The 14,109-nt window shown below is 48.3% G+C and overlaps 1 long non-coding RNA gene across 1 annotated transcript; it reads right to left on the bottom strand.

The window, feature by feature from the left end:
• Positions 1–1,036: 1,036 nt before the first annotated feature.
• LOC140690570 (uncharacterized) lies at positions 1,037–14,109 on the bottom strand. The gene is made up of 2 exons (XR_012065874.1): positions 13,460–14,109; positions 1,037–1,339 (listed from the first exon to the last, which is right to left on the bottom strand). It is a non-coding gene; the product is annotated as an uncharacterized lncRNA (long non-coding RNA).

Raw genomic sequence — 14,109 nt, 5'->3', positions numbered from 1 at the left:
AGATAAACAAGATTATACTGTGTAGCACAGGGAAATATATACAAGATCTTGTGGTAGCTCACAGCAAAAAAAGAATGTGACAATGAATATATGTATGTTCATGTGTAACTGAAAAATTGTGCTCTACACTGGAATTTGACACAATTGTAAAATGACTATAACTCAATAAAAAAAGTGCAAAAAAATCTGAAAAATTAGCATTAGGTGTGAAGAGGTGAAATGTGTTGAATAGGTTCATCATTTACTAAATAAATACATTTCTGTGCTGAAAGCAACCCAGATAGAGTTCTCCACACAAAAGTCAAAACAGAAGTGAAGAGATTCTGAAGCAGCTTTGAAACTTACCACATCAAACATGGTGGGTGGAGCTTTCTGTGAAACTGATTTTCTTTGAAAGGGAAAGTATGACTTTCCTTAAAAGTTCATTATTTTTCATGCTCAGCCAGAGTCCCCATGACCTGCATCCTGTCCTGCATTTATTTATTTTGAAGAGGGACCTCAGTCCATGTGAGAATTAAGGCGGAGAAGCTGACCGGAGCCAGGAGAGAGCAGATTCATCAGAGGGGTGGTGGTTTCTGCTTTACGGGAAGCCCCCCTCGACTGCAACTTCAGAGTGAGGGAGATGAATGAAGAGCCTTGTGCAAAAGAGACACACTTCCCAGGTGAGGGGAGGCATTTGTGGCGCCTCCTTCTAGGGCCAGAGTGTCCCGATGAAGCCCCGTCCCACCTGCTTTAGCTGACGTGAGGCAAAGAAACGCCTGCCGTGAATGTCCAGATCCCGTGACACTGCAGGGAAACCGTGCTGCAGGAAACTGGACCGGCTAGTCACAGCACCTAAATTATAAACCGATTAAATGATGCACATCAGCCACCCTCCAGGTCAGCACACACACCCCCGTGGACCTGCCTGGGGTCTGCGTAGTGAGAGGGAGACCCCACTCAAGTTCCCAGCACCCGTGCCCTTGGGCTCAGATGGCTTGGAAAACAAGGTCAACGTTCAAAAGTCCCCCCCGGATCCTGAAACATAAACACTGCATAGAATTTTTTTTTTAATATGGTTTCCATCGTTTTCCCGGCTGTCTGAGTTAATGGGCTGCTTCTCTGAGAACCACAGAGATTGGCCCTGAGAGGAGACACAGATGGCCAAGTGTGACCCTCCGGGGACACGGCGCGGGGCCTTTGGCACAGCTGTTTCCTGATTCACTTTCCTTCTTCAGTAAACACTTCTGTGAGCGGCTGCTTTGGAAGCAGAGCGGGGCAGTTGGAAACCCTTTGATGTGCAGGAAGGCTGAAGCTGCACTTCGACTTCAGTGATGACAGAAGCTAGGTCCACGAGCTCCTGCAGCCCGCCGGCGCGCGAGGGTTTACATGCAGGGAAAGCAGACTTCGGTGTGAACAGGGCCTGGGACTTTGCGTGGGAAGCCCCGCCCCCTAACATGCTGCACCTCTAGCCCACCCCATCCTCTGCCTGATAAAGTTCGTCCAGAAGAGTAGGTGGTTTATCTGGGACCAGCATTAATGGAAACATTTCCATTCTGGGTTTTCATAATTATAGGCCAGGCTTTCCCTGCAAGCTCTCTGTTGAAATATTCCCACACAGGGATCGGAATCGAAACATGAAAAAGGGATCTCGGAAGCGCCTGGGAACCAGGACTTGCGACAGGAGTGAAGTGGATGTGTCTCTGCACAGGGCCCCTTTGTTGGAGGCTCGTGCTGGGAAATGGAGAGCAGAGTCCTGGTGAGAGCGTCACCGGCTCCGGGCGAGGGTTGAACGTGCAAGCGCAGGGCCGTACTCCAGCCTGGAGACGGGCTGGTCTGCAGGTGCCATGTGGGTGCTGTTACCACGCATTTCTCCTCAAGGCAGCCTGCGCCTCGAGGCTGGGTAACCAGGCACCAGCTGAGTTGGTCACGCCTGCATCTGAGTGCTGGGCTGGCGTCTGTAAACGGCTGTCAGGGAGGGTGTGCCTCCCCAGCAGAGCGGGCCAGAGGACTGCACGCGGGCGCACAGAGCCTCAGCGGCAAGCACGGTGCAGGGTGGACGCCCAGTCAATGGTGGCTCCCCTTCTGCAGTTTCCATCTCCTGTATCCGACTCTGGGTGTCAGATATAACTTAGTGCAAAGACGCAGAAAGCAGAACACGACGTCCTGCTCTCTGTTTTGCTTTCCTGCTGTATTGTAGTCTCAGAAGCATTTTTCTGTCTGTGAATCTGCTGCAATGGGTCAATGAACCCGTCATATCCGGGGACCCCAGCACCTCTGCAAGCTTGGAGGGATGGAGATTTATTCTGCTTTCTGGGGAGTAAGGGCCTAGGGACCTCTTGTGGCAAGCAGCCTAGACAGAGACTTCGCAGTGGCAGGCAGACCAAGACTGATGCCCACAAAGCAGACCCACCTCATGATCCAGCAGCCCCACCCCTGGGCACATGTCTGGAGGGGACTCTAATTAGAAAAGACACCTGCACCCCAGTGTTCACAGCAGCATTGTACACAGCAACATCCAAGACATGGGAGCAACCTAAATGTCCACTAACAGATGACTGGATAAAGACGTTGTGGTATATTTATACAATGAAATACTACTCAGCCATAAAAAGGATAAAATAACGCCATGGATGGACCTGGAGATCGTCATACTAAGTGAAATAAGCCAGAAAGAGAAAGAAAAATTATACATGAAATCTTAAAAAATAAGACAAATGAACTTATTTATAAAACAGAAACAGACTCACAGACATAGAAAACAAACTCGTGGTTGCCAGAGGAGGAAAGGGGTGGGTGGAAAGATACACTGGGAGTTTGGGATCTGCAGAGACAGACTACTGTACATAAAATAGATGAACAGCAAGGTCCTACCGTGAAGCCCAGGGATGGAGAGCTGAGTCATCTTGTCACCTGTGTAGATTCCTGCAGCCACCAGCTCCATCAAGGTGCCAGCTGTTCTGTCACCACAGACCTGAGACCTTGTGGTCACACCCACCCCTTTCCCACTCACAGACCCTCCCCACACCAGACACCTCTAACCTGTTCTCCGTCTCTATGGCTGTGTCGTTTTGAAATGTCTTGTAAGCAGTGTGATGCCGTATTGACCTTCTGCTCAGCGTGATGCCCTTGCGATCCCTCTGCGTTGTGCACCAACCGTTCAGTTCTTCTCACTGCTGAGTCCATGGCATCGGCAGCTGGTGACTGTTCACAGGTTACCCTTTGAGGTTGCTTCTGGTTTTCGGCGATCACAAACGCAGCTGCTGTGAACACCTGTGTAGAGGTTCCTGTGCAGACGTTTTTATTTCTCTGGGATCAATGCTCAGAAGTGGGATGGCTGGACTGTGTGGGAAGTGTATGCTTAGGTTTTTAAGACACTGCCCTACGTTTGCAGGGTGAACGCACCATGTTACATTCACACCAGCAGCGTGCAAGAGGCCCAGGTTCTCCCCACCCTTGTCTGCACTTGGTGTTGTTACTGTTATTCTAGTTGTTGTAATAGATGACATATGTATAAATACATATACTACATACGCAATAGGTGATGTATGAATGTATATATTTGTATGTATATTATATAAGATACACTAGGTATAATATATTAGATATATTTATAGGTTATATCTGTATAGAATTACATGCTTGTTTATGGTCTGGATCCTCCTCGGTGGAGTGTCTGTTCATGACTTTTGCCCATTTTCTAATTGGATTGCTTGCTTTTGTTTTCACTGCTGAGCTGTAAGAGTTCTATACATTCTCTGTGTACCAGTCCCTTGTCGGCTGTGTGCTTTCCAGCAGTCTGTCCCAGTCTGTGGGTTGCCTTTCATCCTCTTCACCTGCGCTTTCTTGGACCAAGAGACCTTCATGTTGATAAGGTCCAGCTTAGTGGTTTTTCCTTTTTCATGCAGCATGCTCAACTTAGTGATTGTTTTCTTTGATGCAGTGTGCTTTTGGTGTCATGTATGTCCAGGCACCACCCCTGGTCCCTGAAGATTTTCTCCTGTGTTTTCTTCTAAATTTTATGGCTTTATGTTTTATATGTAAACATGTTATCCATTGTGAGTTAAGGTGTGTATCAGGTGTGAGGTTTAGATCAAAGTTTATTTTTTCTGACCCATGGGTGTCCAATGACTGGTCCAACACCATCTGCTGAAAAGACTGGGATATAAGACTTCTAAAAAATGATTAGAATGAATGATTCTTAATTAAAAAATATCTTCCAAAACCAGAGGTATGGATGAATACTGCAACACCTTAGAGAAGGGAGAGGTGATTTTGGTGGAATCTGGGCAGGAAAGCCTTCAAAGATCAGGGACACTTAATGGGGCCTTGAAGGGAGTGTGTAAATTTTTTTTCAGTGGATACACCAAATTAAACTCCCACTAACAGTGCACAGGAGTTCTCTATTCTCTATATCCTCAGCAGTGCATGTCACGTCTTGTGTTTTTAAAATTTTTTATTATTATAGTCAGTTTACAGTGTTGTGTCAGTTTCCAGTGTGGAGCACAATTCCTCAGTCACACATGAACATACATATGTTCATTATCACATTCTTTTTCGCTGTGAGCTACCACCAGATCTTGTATATATGTCCCTGTGCTGTACAGTGTAATCTTGTTTATCTATTCTGCATAAGCCTGTCAGTATCTACGAATTTCAAACTCCCAGTCTGCCCCTTCCCAACTCCCTCCCCCTGGCAACCACAAGTTTGTATCTATGTCTATGAGTCTGTTTCTGTTTTCTATTTATGTTCTTTTATTTTTTTTTAGATTCCACATATGAGTGATCTCATATGATATTTTTCTTTCTCTTTCTGGCTTACTTCGCTTAGAGGGACATTCTCCAGGGACATCCATGTTGCTGCAAGTGGCATTATATTGTCATTTTAATGGCTGAATAGTATTCCATTGTATAAATATACCACATCTTCTTTATCCAGTCATCTGTTGATGGACATTTAGGCTGTCTCCATATCTTGGCTGTTGTAAATAGTGCTGCTATGAATATTGGGGTGCAGGTGTCATTTTGAAGTAGGGTTCCTTCTGGATATACGCCCAGGAGCGGGATTCCTGGGTCACGTGGTAAGTCTATTCCTAGTCTTTTGAGGAACCTCCATACTGGTTCCCACAGTGGCTGCACCAAAGTACATTCCCACCAGCAGTGCAGGAGGGTTCCCTTTTCTCCACAGCCTCTCCAGCATTTGTCATTTGTGGACTTTTGAATGATGGCCTTTCTGACTGGTGTGAGGTAATACCTCTTTGTAGTTTTGATTTGCATTTCTCTGCTAATTAGTGATATTGAGCATTTTTTCATGTGCCTGTTGGCCATTTGCATTTCTTCATTGGAGAATTGCCTGCCTAGAAGGGAGTGTGTAAATTAAGTGGTGAGTCCCTCTTTCCTTGGTGCCCTTGCAAGTCTTCAGAAGCCTCTTCATAGTGTTGGCCTTGGACTGCCACTCTATGTGAACCAGCCCTCAAGGGTTAAGCAGCAGAGAGCTGATCGTATACAATGAGTTCCAGATTCAGGACGAAATCTGTGTTGATTCATCCCATGCTCCATTCCCTGGGAAACTAAAGGCAAAAAGGTGAATCCCATCTGGTGGTGCTGGGGAAATTCCACTCAGAGAGAGACCAGCACACAGGCAGGGGGCTGGGGGCTGCACAAGGAGGTCGTTACCATGACATTTCAAGCTTGCAGCCCCAAATCTAGAGCAGATGGAGATTGTTAGGTTGCATTTCTGAGCCAGATTATAAATGGCACTAATCAGCTCGAGGGAGCCTTGGCATTTCCTGTAAACGCCACGGCAGCCTCACTGGTGGACACTCGACATTCCACTGCAAAGAGCTCCATCAGACCCTGCTATTCAGAGCAGTTAAAATTAAAAGGCAAGACTGGAAGAGTAAGTTTAAACATGACCTAACTATGTGCTGTTTATGAGAAATGCACATCAAATTCAACAATATAGGTAGGTTGACAGGAAAAGAATGGAGAAAGATGTACCATGAGAATATCAATTAAAAAAAAGACATGAATGGCTCTACTAATATGCAATAATGTAGACTCCAGAGCAAAGAAAATAAAGACAAAGAGGGGCATTACATAAAAATAAAAGAAAGACATTACAACTTTAAACGTGTGCACAAAAAACAACGGAGCCTCAAAATACAAGAAGCATAATCCATGATCCATGCTTCCTCTTTAGAAGTCACTGTTAAGTAAATGAAAGAACAAATGGCAAAAGATACCACAAGTGGGAAAAGCACACAGGAAGAGTTTCAGCGTCATGAGTCATTAGGGAAATGCAAAGCGAAACCACAAGGAGATACCACTTGGCTATTAAATGGCTAAAATATTTTTATAAAGAAAAATGACGACACCAAGCCCTGGTGACAATGTAGATCAGCTACAACTCTCATGTGTTGTTTGTGAAAATGAAAAATGGTATGGCTACTTGGAAAAACTTCGTTTTTTCTCATGAAGTTACACATATATTTGTCATACAACCCTGCAATTCCACTACTAGGTGTTTGCCCGTGCAGAACGGTAATTTATGTTCACATAAAAACCTTTATTCAGATGTTACAGTGGCTTTGTTCACAATCTAAATCTGAAAGCAACTCAAATGTCCTTCAAGCGGTGAGTGAATAAGCAAACTGTGGTGCAATAGGACATGGCTCACCAATAATACAGACCACTGACACATGCAGCAGGCTGGATAAATTCCAAATATGTGACGTGAACAAAGCCATTCTCAAAGATTACATATTGTGTAGTTCCAATTATATGACATTCCGGAAAGGACAGAATCATGCAGGCAGTAAAAATATGAGTGGTTGTCAAGGGCTGGGGAAGTGGAAGGGGTTGACTGCAGCAGGTCTCAGGGGAATTTTTTGGTTGAGGCGCCTTTATGTATATTGAATTTGATGACCTTGTATTTGTCCAAACTCACAGAACTGGACAATCATATGGGTGAATGACACATGTAAATTATATCTTCATAGAAAAAGGAAAAATGTTAAAGATAACACTAGTAAGAGCATTACACAGGAGTAAATCTAACAGAATTATGCTAACCCCCTACACAGAGGACTACAAAACACTATTGAGAGAAATTAATAAAGAAGCTAAATAAATGGAGAGACATACCATATTCATGGATTAGAAAATAAACATTATAAAGATTTACATCTCCCAAAATTTATTTATAGATTAAATACAATACTAATCAAAATCCTAGCACAATGATTTGTGGAAATTGACAATCTTATCTGACATTTACATGAAAATGAATAGAGGAAAACAGTCAGTAAACTTGAAAAAAGATATCAACATGGAAAAACTTACACGACCCCAAAACAAGACTTATTGTAAAGCTACAATAATTAAGAAAGAGTTCCAATGAATAAAGAATAGACACGTGTACCAGTTGATCAGAATATGGAGTCTAGAAACAAAATACTTATATGAATACTTGATTTATGACAAGGTGGCACCCCAGAATAGTGGGAAATATGACCATTTAAAGAAATATTGCTGGGTCAATCAAACATACATCTATACACTATGTTCCTAAACTCAGTTCCAGGTGCGCACTTGATACACGTAAATAAGGAAATATAAACAAAAAAGATTCTAGAAGACAATATAGGAGAAAAACTTTAGGATCTTGTGCTAGGCAAAGGATTTTTTAAAAGGTCACACAAAACACTATCCATAAAAGAAAAATATTGCTAAATTGGACTACCTGACAATGAAAAATATCTGTTACTAAAAAACACCATTAAGGGGTTTAAAAGGCCAACCACAGATTTAGAGATATTTGCAACATCTACAGCTGACAAAGTCTCATATCCAGAAAATACAGATTTTTTTCCAAGTCAAGAAAATGGTAGAGGGGGGTTGAGCCCAGATGGCAGAGCAGAGAGACTCCCAGCTCACTCTCTCACACAGATACAGCAAGAATTGCATCTACAAACCCACTGAACCACACAGAGCACCTGGTGAAGCTGGTAGAGTGTCTCTTGTTTCAGAATGCAGAAGGATTCTCACAAAATCCAGTAAGAGAAAAAAAAAATCAGTGTGGGGCCGGTCATGCAGGGAGAAAGTGGCCTAGGAAGGCACCCTCGTGCCGGGGTGCCCACTCTCCCGCTGGGGGGCCAGTGGGGACAGAAGCGGAGCTTCCGAAGCTCCAAGGAGAAAGTAGCAACTGCTTAGTGGACAGAACCAAAGGAAAGTGGCACAGAGGGCCCCTGCGATCCCCGGCCCTGGATGCAAGCCGGCAGGGCTGAGCCAGGACCGGCGCTGGGCATCGGTGAGGAGCCCGGCAGAGGGCTGGGGCCCAGTGCACAGGGACAGCCTCGGGGGCCTGGAGAAAGGGGTGAGCTCTGGCTGGGGGGTTGTGGAACAGACATCCTGGGGGCCTCATAAAAAAAGCACCACTTTTGGTGGGGGTGTGTGCAGAGGAGGGGCACCAGCCAGCCACGCCATAGCTGTTCTCCCCTTGGCTCCGTTGCTGATGTGCTCTCACGAGAAGGGAGGTGGGGCGTGGGCACAGCCATCACCGCTGTGTGGGATTGGGGCTGAGAGCCGAGTCCACACCCAGCGGCCCTGCGACTTCACAGGTGGGACTGAGACTTATTTACAGCCCCAGGCAGAGAGGGCCAAAGATCCAGACAAGCAGTTTGTTTGTTTTTTTCTTATTAAGTTGTGTGAGCTGTTTATACATTCTGGAAGATAAGCCCTTGCCAGTCTCATCTTTTGCTAATCATCAGAGAAAAGCAAATCAAAACTACGTCCATGAAAAAAGGCCAAGAGGCAAGTGAAAAAAGGCTTCATACTGCTCTCTCTGGACCCTTTGCGGACCCATGGCTCTCGGACAGGCGGTGAGCAGAGTTCTGACTCACGACGGGAGTGGCTATGGGTATTCAAATCAGGCCAGAAAATCAGATCGTATGTGGAAGCAGGGCTGGGGTCTGCAATGACCCTGTGGTGCACCGCGGATTCAGATGCCAAGCTAGTCTACAGTGTCTTCCTTACAGGCCTTTCGTCGTGGGTCTGGGAGCTGCTTCCTAGTGCGTCCTGTTTGGGTGACATCCCCGTGGTGCTGTTCTGTCGAGGGAGACTGCGGGTAGTCTGAATGTCACCTGGGTCACCTTCCACACTGCTGTGTCCTGTCTACCTGGTGTGGCCAAGGAGGGACCCAGGTCAGCCGCCAATGTAGGGGGCATAGGGGAAGGCAGGGGAGCAAGCCACATGAAGCCATGTGTTCCGCATGTGCCTTTGGAAAAGTAGCTATGTGTGACAGCACACGTAACATAAGTACACACTACATGCACACGCACCGCACATACATGTGTATCCGTGTGAATTTTAGCATCATGATTCACGGTGGTCTCTCATGAAAAACACAGCACGTGTACCACACTTTCCATTTTATCCCCCTTTTATGGGATCTGCCTGTTTTGTCTTCCATTCACTTGCAGCCATTGTCAGGAACGACGTCCTTGGGGCTGACTGGGAGGACCCGCCCCTCCTGGTACAGCAGGACGAAAAAGCAAGAATGCCCCAGGTCAGATCAGAGCAGAGATCTGAAGACTGGGACCATCTCATGTTTAGAAGACAAGAAGTGGGCAGGAAACAAGAGCCCTGAGGAAGTGCAGAGGAATACGTAGACAAGAAAGGGCACAAGGCGGGACCGGGGCCCAGGCTGTCTGGTGTGTCAGTCTTCTCAGACCCGGCGTCCACCCTTGGCAGTCGTTGTGATTCCTCCTTCATGAGGTCGCCTACGGTGGGTGAGTGCGCGCGCACGTGTGCAAGTGTATGTGTGTGTGCATGCAGTGCAGACTGGGAGTTCACAATTTGTAGACACTGACAGGCACATGCAGAATAGATAAACAAGATTATGCTGTACAGCACAGGGACATATATACAAGGTCTGGTGGCGGCTTACAGCGAAAAAATATGACGATGTATGTATGTTCATGAATAACTGAGAAGTTGTGCTCTGCACTGGAATTTGACACAACGTTGTGAACTGACTACAACTCAATAAAAAAATGCTAAAAAAAATACAGCCAGCGAAACACTGCGGAAATCTTTGGGCTTTTTGATTCAAGGGATGGGTTTTACTGCAGTGGTGCCGACGGGAGAGCCCTGCTTTCATGGCTTATGTGCTCGTTTTCCGTTTTCCTTTTCTTCTTCCTGGAGATTCTGGGCAAGACTACCAATGCTCCTGTTTTCTGCTCTCTCCCTGTGTCTTTCTCTGATTCTCATTTTCAGCGGTTTGGGACTATCTTTTTTTTTTTTTTTTTTTTTAGTTTAGGTGTAGTCCACAGTGCTGTGCCAGCTTCTGGTGCACAGCTCAATGCTTCAGTCATACATGGACGTACATATATTCATATTCCTATTCCTTTTCACCATGAGCTACTACAAGATAGTAAATATCGTTCCCTGTGCTGTACAGTATACACTTGTTTATCTATTGTATAAATACCAGTCAGTATCTGCAAATCTCGATCTCCCAGCTCCCCCTCCCCAGCCGCCTGCCCCGGCCACCGCAAGTCTGTTTTCTATGTCTGAGTGGACTATCTTTTAATTACTCCACAGTCATTCCCAGGCCCTGTGTGTTTTTTTTTCCACTCTGTTTCTCCTCTAGTATCTGCGGCCAGAGCGCTCTGAACCTGACGTGATGAAACTCAGGTCACTGTGCAGAAAATACTGAGCACAAAGGCAGAAACCCCAGGGGGCAAAATCTGAGACCGGAAGGTGGGATTAGGAGCAGCCAAAAAGGCCAGCAGGCGGGTTCAACCGGATGGACGGTCATTTCCTTTTCTTCAAGTTTCCTTTAGGATCTGCAGCCTGGCCAGACGGACGAGGAGAAGCTGCGGAGGAGGAGCCCTGGCCCGGGGTCAGGGGCCGGGCTGCGGGTCTGGCTGGCAGCTCCCCAGCAGGGACCCTGGGGACCTCCCGGCCTGGTCTTCACGTCTGTGATGGAGGGCCGTTTCCTGCCACTTCGACCTTGGACACAGGAGACGGCTGGGGCGGGAACTGGGGTCAGCGGGAGGGGGAGGCTGTGTGGGCGTGAGAGTCTTCATGTTTGTGTGTGAGGGGGTGTGTGTGTGAGGGAGTAAGTGTGCTGTGTGCACATGTGTGAGCGTGTGGGTGTTGGAGTGCATATATGTGAGTGAGTGTGAGTGTATCTATGTGCAAGAGGGCTGTGAGTGTGTCTGAAGGTATAGTAGTGTGTGAAAGTGTGTGTACGTGAGCGTGTGAGTTGTGTGAATGTGTGTGAGTGCATTCAGCTGGGTCAGTGCATGAGTGTGTGTGCGTATGTGTGTATGAGGAGGTGTGTGCATGTGTGTGAGAATGCCTGTGTGTGAGTGTGCATGTGAAAGGAACTGTGTGTCAGAGTGTGTCTGAGTGTGTGAAGAGAGCACTTGAGACTGAACGTGAAAGTGCATGGGTTTCCATGTAATTGTGTGTAAGTGTACAGAGATACATGCATGTTTAAAATGTAAAGACTATTTTTAAAAGACATTACAAAAGTACCATTATCAAACTAAAAAGTTTAGCCGTAATCCCTTAATACTGTAACAGAAAAGAACAAATCTGACTCCATATTGATCTGCTTCTTTGGCTCTAACCCTGCGCCCTGTTTTCCAGGCTTAGTCCTGCTCGCTCTGCACCTTTTGTAAAAGAATGCTGCCGTTAGCCTGCAATTTACAGGAGAGCCTGTTCTCGGGGCTCTGACCTTTAAGGATGTTAACACTTTTGCACGTATGTAAAGATGAAAAGTTGGAGAATAGAGAATAACGTTTGTTTTGTTGGAGGTTTTACAGGGGCACCATGACCTGGCCCACGTGGACGGCTGCATGAACAAAGGATTCCTGCAGCGAGAAGTTTGCAACAACCAGTCACACCCCATCCCGGTTTTTGGAAAAAAAGGAGCCTGTGTTCTGACTGGAGCAGGATGGTTCGCCAAGACATTCGTCTGCCGTCCTCTGGGTCTGCCGGCTTTCCGAAGAAAGTCGCTATTCCTTGCCCCAGCACCTCGTCTCCCGATTTGCTGGCCTGTCATGCGGTGAGCAGAACGAGTCTGTTCTCAGCAGCAAGACCATCAACATGGAGGCAGTGTTCCAGGGTCTCCAATTGTCTCATAAATGGTACTTTTATAGTGTGTTGCGTCAAAATCCGCACGAGGCTCCCCAGCGCTGACCTAGCGATCGCTCTCGCTCTGCAGGCTGTTTGTTGCGTCAACAGTTCATTTACCCCTTAGAGTTTCTCCCAGTTTAAATTTTGCTTTCTTTTAGATTTTGCACCCAGAAGAGGTCATTTATCATGTTTCTCCGTCCCACGTGCCTCCTGTAAAGTGACGGCTGGACCTGGAGGCGCAGGTCTGTCTAGCAGGGCTCCCGGCGGGCGCGCCCTTGGGGCAGGAGGCACGTGTCCGCGTGTCCTGTGTCTGAGGCTCGCTGCCCAGCGGAGCAGCTCTCCTGGTGGCCCTGACGCACGTCCGAGGCGCTCTCCTGTGTCCAGGCGCCCACCGACCGCGCGGCCACGCCGCTGTTTTCTAACGGGAACCCCGGGCAGGGCTCCCGGCGGGGGATGGCCCTTCCGCCCAGCGCTGCCCCGGGGCCGGCCTCACTCCCAGGGGCGCTGCGGCCGCGGTGCGAGCACCTGCTGCAGGCGGGCTGCCCGGACGGCTCGCCGCCGGACGTGGCGCCCCTTCGGATGAGTCCTCTTCTGACGGTCAGCGCAGCCCCCTTACTTCTGTGTCTGTCTTACCCAGCTGCTCGGCTCTGCAGCTCCCCGGGTGCTCGGGTGAGACCCTGCGGGTCCCCTTGGCTGGTGTCAAGGGCTCCACACACAGCCGGGGGTGGGGCAGAGCCGAGCTGGCCGAGAACAAAACTGCCAGACGGGTCACAGGGGACCTTACCCCGAAAGTTTTCCAAAGAAGGGAGGAAATAAGGACAGACGGAAACCAAGTGTGGGGCTGAGGCAGCGGGAGGCGAAGCTCCAGAGCCTTTTCGACCTATTTTTTGTGTGTCAGGAGAAAACAAGAGGGGCCTGCAGGGCTGATTCCACCGGAACCCGAGGGCCCCCGCCCGCGTGTGTCACGAAGTAGGTCAGGTCTGAAGGTTGCTCTGCGGCACCCGCGCCCACCCACGCCTGCTGCGCTTCGCATCGTCACGGGGACGCTACAGACGAGTTGCCTGGGAACGGGAGGCCCCCCCGGGGACCAGGGGAGCTAGCCAGTGGTGACCTGCCCCTGATCGGACTATGGCAGTTAACTGTACATGTGTGCCTGTGGCCCGGGAGGCCCCGGACTCCCTGGCTGTAGACGACAGAGGTGATTCTAGCATCCGTGAGGGGTCCAGCAGTGGGAAGGGGATGGTGGGGAGAAAACAGCCTTTGCTGTGTGGTGTGCAAGAGAAATCCTCTTTCCTCCCTCCCGACAAAACGCTCAGTGAGGTCCCATTACCTGCCAGTCACAGACGCGGTGGCTCACGTCACTCCGGGGGTGACGAGCTTTCCGGGCCTCCGTTGACAGCGGGAGTAGTAGCTGTGTGGTCACAAACCGACACTCCAGGAAAGAGGCACTGAGGGCCCCTTGACAGGGAACAATGACAGCTCCACCTGGGTGGTTTTCGTTTCCCTCGCAGTTGTCCCGCAGCGGGACGCCTGCGCGGGGCGCCTGGTCCGGGATTCCCAGCGCTTCTGTGCTTCTGTGTCTCCCCAATTAGGCCTGGGGAACACAATGATGAATATGAGTGCAATTGACAGCTCTGCTGACACAACAGATAACGGTCTGAATGGGGCAAATTCCAAACTGGGGCTGTGACCAGCCCTTTAACAATGAAAGCACGGCCCTGAAGTTTGGAAGCAGTCGTGCTGTCAACTGCCTGTTCAGTGGCTAATGAGCGGGAGACAGCAGGTGACCCTGAACACACCATTTCCCTCTACTTTCCCCTCATTCCTTTTTTGAAATTTCTCTTTCAGACAGAAGATTTGATGTGCCTGGTAGGTTTTCAAATGAAGAAAATGGGGGGGGGGGCAGCTTAAATGTGGCCACTCTCTTGTCACATCTCAGTCCTGTCCTGCAAGGCGCTTGTCCCCTTTCAGCTGCTTCTC

This window comes from Vicugna pacos, chromosome 31, assembly GCF_048564905.1.
Source record: "Vicugna pacos chromosome 31, VicPac4, whole genome shotgun sequence".
Taxonomy (NCBI): Eukaryota; Metazoa; Chordata; class Mammalia; order Artiodactyla; family Camelidae; genus Vicugna; species Vicugna pacos.
Note: the sequence above shows the minus strand (reverse complement) of the source record. Positions and strands in the feature narration are given on the sequence as shown.